Here is a 6097-nt window from a genome sequence, read left to right as displayed (position 1 = left end):
GGCTGATGAGGGATTCCAGCAGCCCAAGAAGAGGACAACATTACACCCCCACAGTAACAGAAGGCTGAGACTACCCCTCAAGACACTGGGGACAGTAATAATTAATGACCCTCCTAAGCTCTGATCCTTTCCCTGTAGGTTACTTAGTAGGCCCTGTAGGCTCCTCAGTCCACATGCTTACCCAGTCTTCACAACACCCACTGAGCCGAGCCTGTAATTTATTCACCCCTCTGATGTAGGGCTGGGTGATTGTTCCCAGGATGCAGTAGGGGCTGCAGTACAGACTGCGTGGTGCCCTGCTGCCTCAGGGAACCCTTGGTCCTGGGCTCAGGGTAGGTGTCCAGAGCCTAGACAGTGTATGAGGAGAGTTGGGTACCCAAGGAGGGGACTTTCAGGGAGCTGTGTAGGGAGCCAGGGGGAAAAAGGGCCAAGTCTCGGGCAACATACTTGTGCAAGGTTGCCTGTCTTGGGCTAATAGATACCTCCCTCCATGCAGGAGGAGCCAGCGAGACAGACAGACACACACAGAGACAGACAGCTCCAAAATAGCCAGTGGCTAGTGCTCACAGGCATGGAAAACCTGGGTTCAGCTCACCCCCACCCTACCAGATTTGGAGCTGGAGCTTGAACCCACATCCCACATGAGTGCTCTAGTCACTGGGTTATTGCTGGCTCCAGAGTGGCTCTTTCTGTTTCCCCAGATGGAGCTGCACCATGTTGTATGGACCATTATGTATGCCCTGGGCCAGAGAGAAGAGCCAGCAGTCAACACCCCACAGAGACAAAGCATAAATCCCTCCTCCAATGAATATTGAATAATTTATGCAAAAAAGAACAGCTCCACCAGGAAAACAAAGCACCACATCCCAGACTAGCCAGTATCCTATTGGTCAAGCCCCTTTGAGGATGTGAGTCTAAAGAATTTGCCTAAGGCCATGCAGGAAGTCTGTGGCAGAGATAATGGACCTCAGCTCTCCCACTTCCAAAGCCAGCCCTGAGCAGAGCACCACCCTGCTTCTTCAGGGCAGGGAGAGTCTCTCACTCACTATGTCACTAGATAGTACTGAGCACAATAGAACCCCAATCTGGGGTTAGTGATACAGGTCCTGAAGTTTTCAAGATCCCGTTGTACAAACATGTGGTTTGGATGGCTTAATCAGGGATGATCCTCCCTTGAGCAAGGGAGTCAAACTAGATGACCTTGAGGTACCTTCCAGCCCTACATTTCTGTGACTCATTCAGGTGTTGGCTCAGTGGTGTTGCTGCCAGGTGTTTCTGCCCTCAGTGGTGCTGCAGAGGTTGGCAGATCACCAGCTTCTGCTGTGAGAATATTCTCTTTTCTCCCTCCTCAGCCGCCCAGGCACAAGCATGAGGGTTTGCATCACTCAAGCAGCCCTGGCTGGGAATTTCCAGCCCGTCAGCCCCCAGCGCACTAGCCAATTGCTGAACAACAGTCTTGTCATGTTATTTCCTGGTGCCTGCTGCCCCGTGACAGCCTGTGATGGTAAATAATCTTGTGCCATGAAGGGGCTGGAGAATGACGCTGAGGGTCTAGGTCTCTGCAGCCCACAGACCCTTGTGAGCAGGCAGAGTGGGGCAAGATCAAGGTTTATTATGCAACTTCTCTCCCCAAATACTCCCCCATGTATAGGCAGCCCATAAATAGATCAGCCTCACTTGTTCCTTTGTGTCAGCTGTGGGGAGGGTTATATCCCTCCCCCTGCCTTCTAGCCATGCAACAGAGGGAAGGATGGAAGTGCCCTGGCTTTGGTTTTTCAGACATGCTTTGCACCTTGTGGAGGAACAGGACAAAAAACAATGAACATGTGTTTGGGCCCCACTTCTTAAAGGAGAAGACAACTGCTTTTTTGGAGCATGGGGGAAATCCAGACCCTGCCCCACGTGGGCCTAATTCTGAGTTATCCCACCCTTGTGTGGTTGGGAGCAGTCGTTTTGAGTCCGCCTCATGCTACCCAAGTGGTGGTGCAATTTAGGGCAGTGTCAATGCTGATCTAACTTCCCAATTTTCTCAAACAGGTTGAAACGAGCTGTTAGGAACCCCTGCTGTTTAGTCAGGTGTCCATACAGTGCTGCCTCCCTTGTCATCAGCCTGACTCCCGCCATCACTTGAAGGAGTCGGCTTACCTTTTTCCACACTCCCTTGGCATAGGGGCAGAGCCATAGGAGGTGGTTGATGGTCTCTCTATCATCTTGGCAGGTTTTCCTGGGATGGTTGGGTCAGTCCTTCGTCCCTCTCTGTCTCTCCACACCCCCATTGGGAGAGCGTGGTGTGCTATTAGCCAGGTGAAGTCTCTGTGGTCCTTTTGTAGGTCCTTGTGGAAAAAGAGAATGAAGACAATGGTGAGTACAGTGATGAGGATGATGATGACGACAAATACAACAATGACAAGTGAAAGCACTGGAATGGGGATGGGTGTGCAGGCTTGTGGGTGCATGGGTGTGCAGTGCAAACTTTGTAATGGGACTGAAATAATTTGCTGGCTTGCTAGAGGTACAGTTATATCTATACATAGATATAGATTGCAAACCCCTCCCCCACAAAACCCCCACCACCACCTCAGTTTTCCATGGTCCTCTATAAAAACTCTATATAGAGGAAAGAATAGTGGCAGCCACAGGGTCATGTTCTCTGCCCATGCTCCTTAGCCCCTTGCTGTCCCAAGAATTGGTGCTGCGTCTTTATGCATGCCCTGTGCTGGCTGGGCAAACTCCCGGGGTATGCTCAGGGAGCCATCTCTGCCTATTTTTCAGGTCTCCTTACACTGCCAGAGTGGCTGCTCCAAAGGGATGCCTCCTGACTGAGAATTGAGCTGTTCCCACCCATGACTCCATCTCCCTGGAGCTATCACCTCAGCTGCTGTTTAGAGCCCTGTTCCACATTTCATGGATCTGTCCCCTGCCCCTCCTCTAGCCTCCTTGGTTCTGATGTTGCCAATGAGGTTTTGCGAGGCTGTGTTACAGCAGCACCATTGACAGGATGTGCCCCCTGATGTGAGCATGTCGTATGAATATGCAAGCAGACATGATCTCAGTGCAGGCCATCCTAACATAGCAGCCAGAGCCTGGTTCTCAGAGGTGCTTATGAGTAGGTCCTTTACTTACAGCAGGCACTCTGCTCTGGATCCTCTTGGACACTACAGTTTTCCTTGTAACATGGTCTTCTCCTACCACCAGCCCTGGATGGGCCTTATCAAACCCTGCTTCCAAGAGGCAGTGGGGATTCTGGACTGCACTTAAGTGCATGGGAGGGGGGACTCCAAAGGAAATCCAGCTGTGCACTAAAAGCCACCCCACAGAACCTCCCAGTCGCATGCAAACAGGGAAGTGACTGTTCACCTTGAAGCCAAAAGGCAAGGTTCCTGGCATAGCAGAACTGGGCTCAGCTGCACCACACCAGAACAAATGGTTGCCAAGTTCCCCCCACAGCATGTGATGCAGTGTCAGGCTCTGCACAGCTGCATGTGGGCTCCTCTGGAACAGCCCCAGTGGAGAGTGCGTACAGGTCTTTGTTAACAAGCGGCAAGAAGCTAAAGGGTGATCGTTGCAAGGCAATGCCCTGAACTCAATGCCTTTTAGAAGATGGGTGACGTGAGAATAGGACATACTCCCTCGTTGGAGAGGATGTGCGAGTTCTCATTGTAGAATGAGAGATCAGCATGAATGCAGAAGAAAAAACATCTTTTTCTAGATCACCAAGACATCATCCAGCATACCGGGGTCTCCCTTGGGGCTTCCCCTTTCCAGTCTCATATGGGTGGATCACCATCTAGGAGAAAATCTTTACATGAAGGCATCATTTAGCCTCCAGCAGACCTCAGAGCAGCAAGTGCCATGGGTAATTTGTAACTGTCCAAAATTATTTCCTTTCACGAGCGTTACATTTGTTTTGAGCTTTACTGATCACATCTGTATCACACAGGGCAGCCACACCACAGAGACTGTACGCTCCACCTCCCAGCTCACTCTGTATTAAACTAAGTGAAAACCATGGGGCAACAGCCAGAATCTTATTTTGGCTGTTCCCTAGTTCTCATCAGAAAATGTTGGGAGGGCACTCGCAGTCCCAGGGCATTACTTTGTGCAAATCACTTAATCTGTCCTCTGCTTCACCTGTATTATTGGGATGCTCTTCCCCTACTTCATAGGGATACTGATAGATCTGTTAGCAACTGAGGTGCTCAGACACTACAGTGATGTGACCCTGTGAGCGGGTGGGGCCTAGGAGTGGCCGTGAACTTCCTAGCACCCCTCTACCGTCACTTCAGGTGGTCCAAGCACCCTCGAATCTCGCCTGCCATGACTTTGCTGTTAAATGGGAGGCTGCCTTTACCCGCCCGGTGACTGGTAAGTGTGTCCTGCCCCTACTCCGTCTTATGTCCCCGCCTTAGGGCTATGCATGCCCTCTCTATCACCCCGGGCTCCTTACCCGTCTGTGGGCCTGACTCTCCACCGCTGCCCCACTCCGGGGCCTGTGCCGCGCCTCTTGCGCCCGCTGCCCCGCTCCGGAGCCTGTGCCTTCTCTAGGCCGATACTGCCTGGCAAGCGCCCGGGGCTCCAACCCCCACCCGCCTGGCAAGCGCCCGGGGCTCCAACCCCCACCCGCCTGGCAAGCGCCCACTTTGCCCCCTCTGGGGCCTGGCCCTCTCTAGGGCGCCCGCTGCACTTCCTGCGGCCATTGCCCAGCCTCTGGGCTCATATCGCGCTCTTGGGGCTCAGGTGGCTGCAGCCATGCCTGGGCCCCTTGACCCTTCTCTGGGTCTTTTGCTTTCTGGGCAAACACTGCACCTCTCTGGCACAACCCATGCCTCTCCAGTGCAACTGTCGTGCCCTGCTGGCACTGTGCCCTTACTGGGCACTAGGGACCCCCAAGCTGCTGGGGAGCTCCCCTGAGGTCTCCTTGCTCCCCTACAGCCTCACCCGGTCCTCCAGTGTAAACTATAACTGAGACTCAAGCCATCTGGCTGTAACAAACACCAAATCCCTGTACTCCAAACCATAAACTCCAAGCCCCCACCAGGGCTCTCAATCCTACCTCCTTTTAGGGTGTTCTTGTTCCCAGCATCATCGCAGCCAGCCAGCGCAACAACAGCAGCATCCACCAGCTCAGGCTGCTCAGCTCTGCTACAGAGCTCCCACTCCTGCAGCAGACAGAAGGAAACTGCTCTTCAGGCACTGGCCTGGGCTGTTTATAAAGGCCTGGCCCTGCCCCCTTCTGGCCACCTGACCCACCTGGTTGCCCTAGCAACCCGCACCTGAGCTGCCCTGGTGACCGACAGCTCACCTTATCTCTCTCTTAGGCACGGAGCACCCCAGTGCCTCCGTGACAGACCCTCACAGAAACTTGGGTATGGACCAGCTGTGATCAGATTCCAGACTGGTACCACTAGGTCACAGTCAGTGCAGATAACATAGTAAATCCAGACCAGGCCCTGCCACTGAGAGCTGTCTAAAAGCACTGGTAACAGGAGCCTGGAGGAAAGCAGCAACTGGATGCTGCATGGGGATAGGGGACAAATTCAGCTGGATTATGTAAAACCAATATAATGAGATTTTAAAATATAGGTAATTTCCCTGCAGGTCACCACAGCAATTGCATTGGGCTCAGACAGAAAACTGCCTTTCTTGGAGTACAAGTAAATCTCTGCTGGGGATTCCCTCAAGTGGGGGACTTTTCCTTCCCCCCATGCTCTGTTTTAGCACTGTCATCTTCTCCCACCACTTTCTGGTAGTAGGACTGGAGTTCGCTCAGAAACATTTTAACAGTCTGTTTCCTTGAGCTCAGTGTCTCTGTACAACAGGAGGTTCCTGCATTGCCATAGGGCACTTCTGACACAGGACACAGACTGGTTGAAGCAGGTTGTTGCAGACCCCTGATGTTTAGTCAGGTGTCCATACAGTGCCGCCTCCCATGTCATCAGCCGGACTCTGGTCACTTCTTCAAGGAGCTGGCTTACCTTATTCCACACTCCCTTGGTGTATGGGCAGAGCTATAGGAGGTGGGCAATGGTTTTGCTCTCATCTTGGCAGCTTTCCCCGGGAAGAGAGTTTCAGTTATTATAGGCCTGGTTCAATGAGC

Source organism: Crocodylus siamensis, chromosome 8 (genome assembly GCF_052110815.1).
Source record: "Crocodylus siamensis isolate JL-2025a chromosome 8, ASM5211081v1, whole genome shotgun sequence".
Taxonomy (NCBI): Eukaryota; Metazoa; Chordata; order Crocodylia; family Crocodylidae; genus Crocodylus; species Crocodylus siamensis.
Note: the sequence above shows the minus strand (reverse complement) of the source record.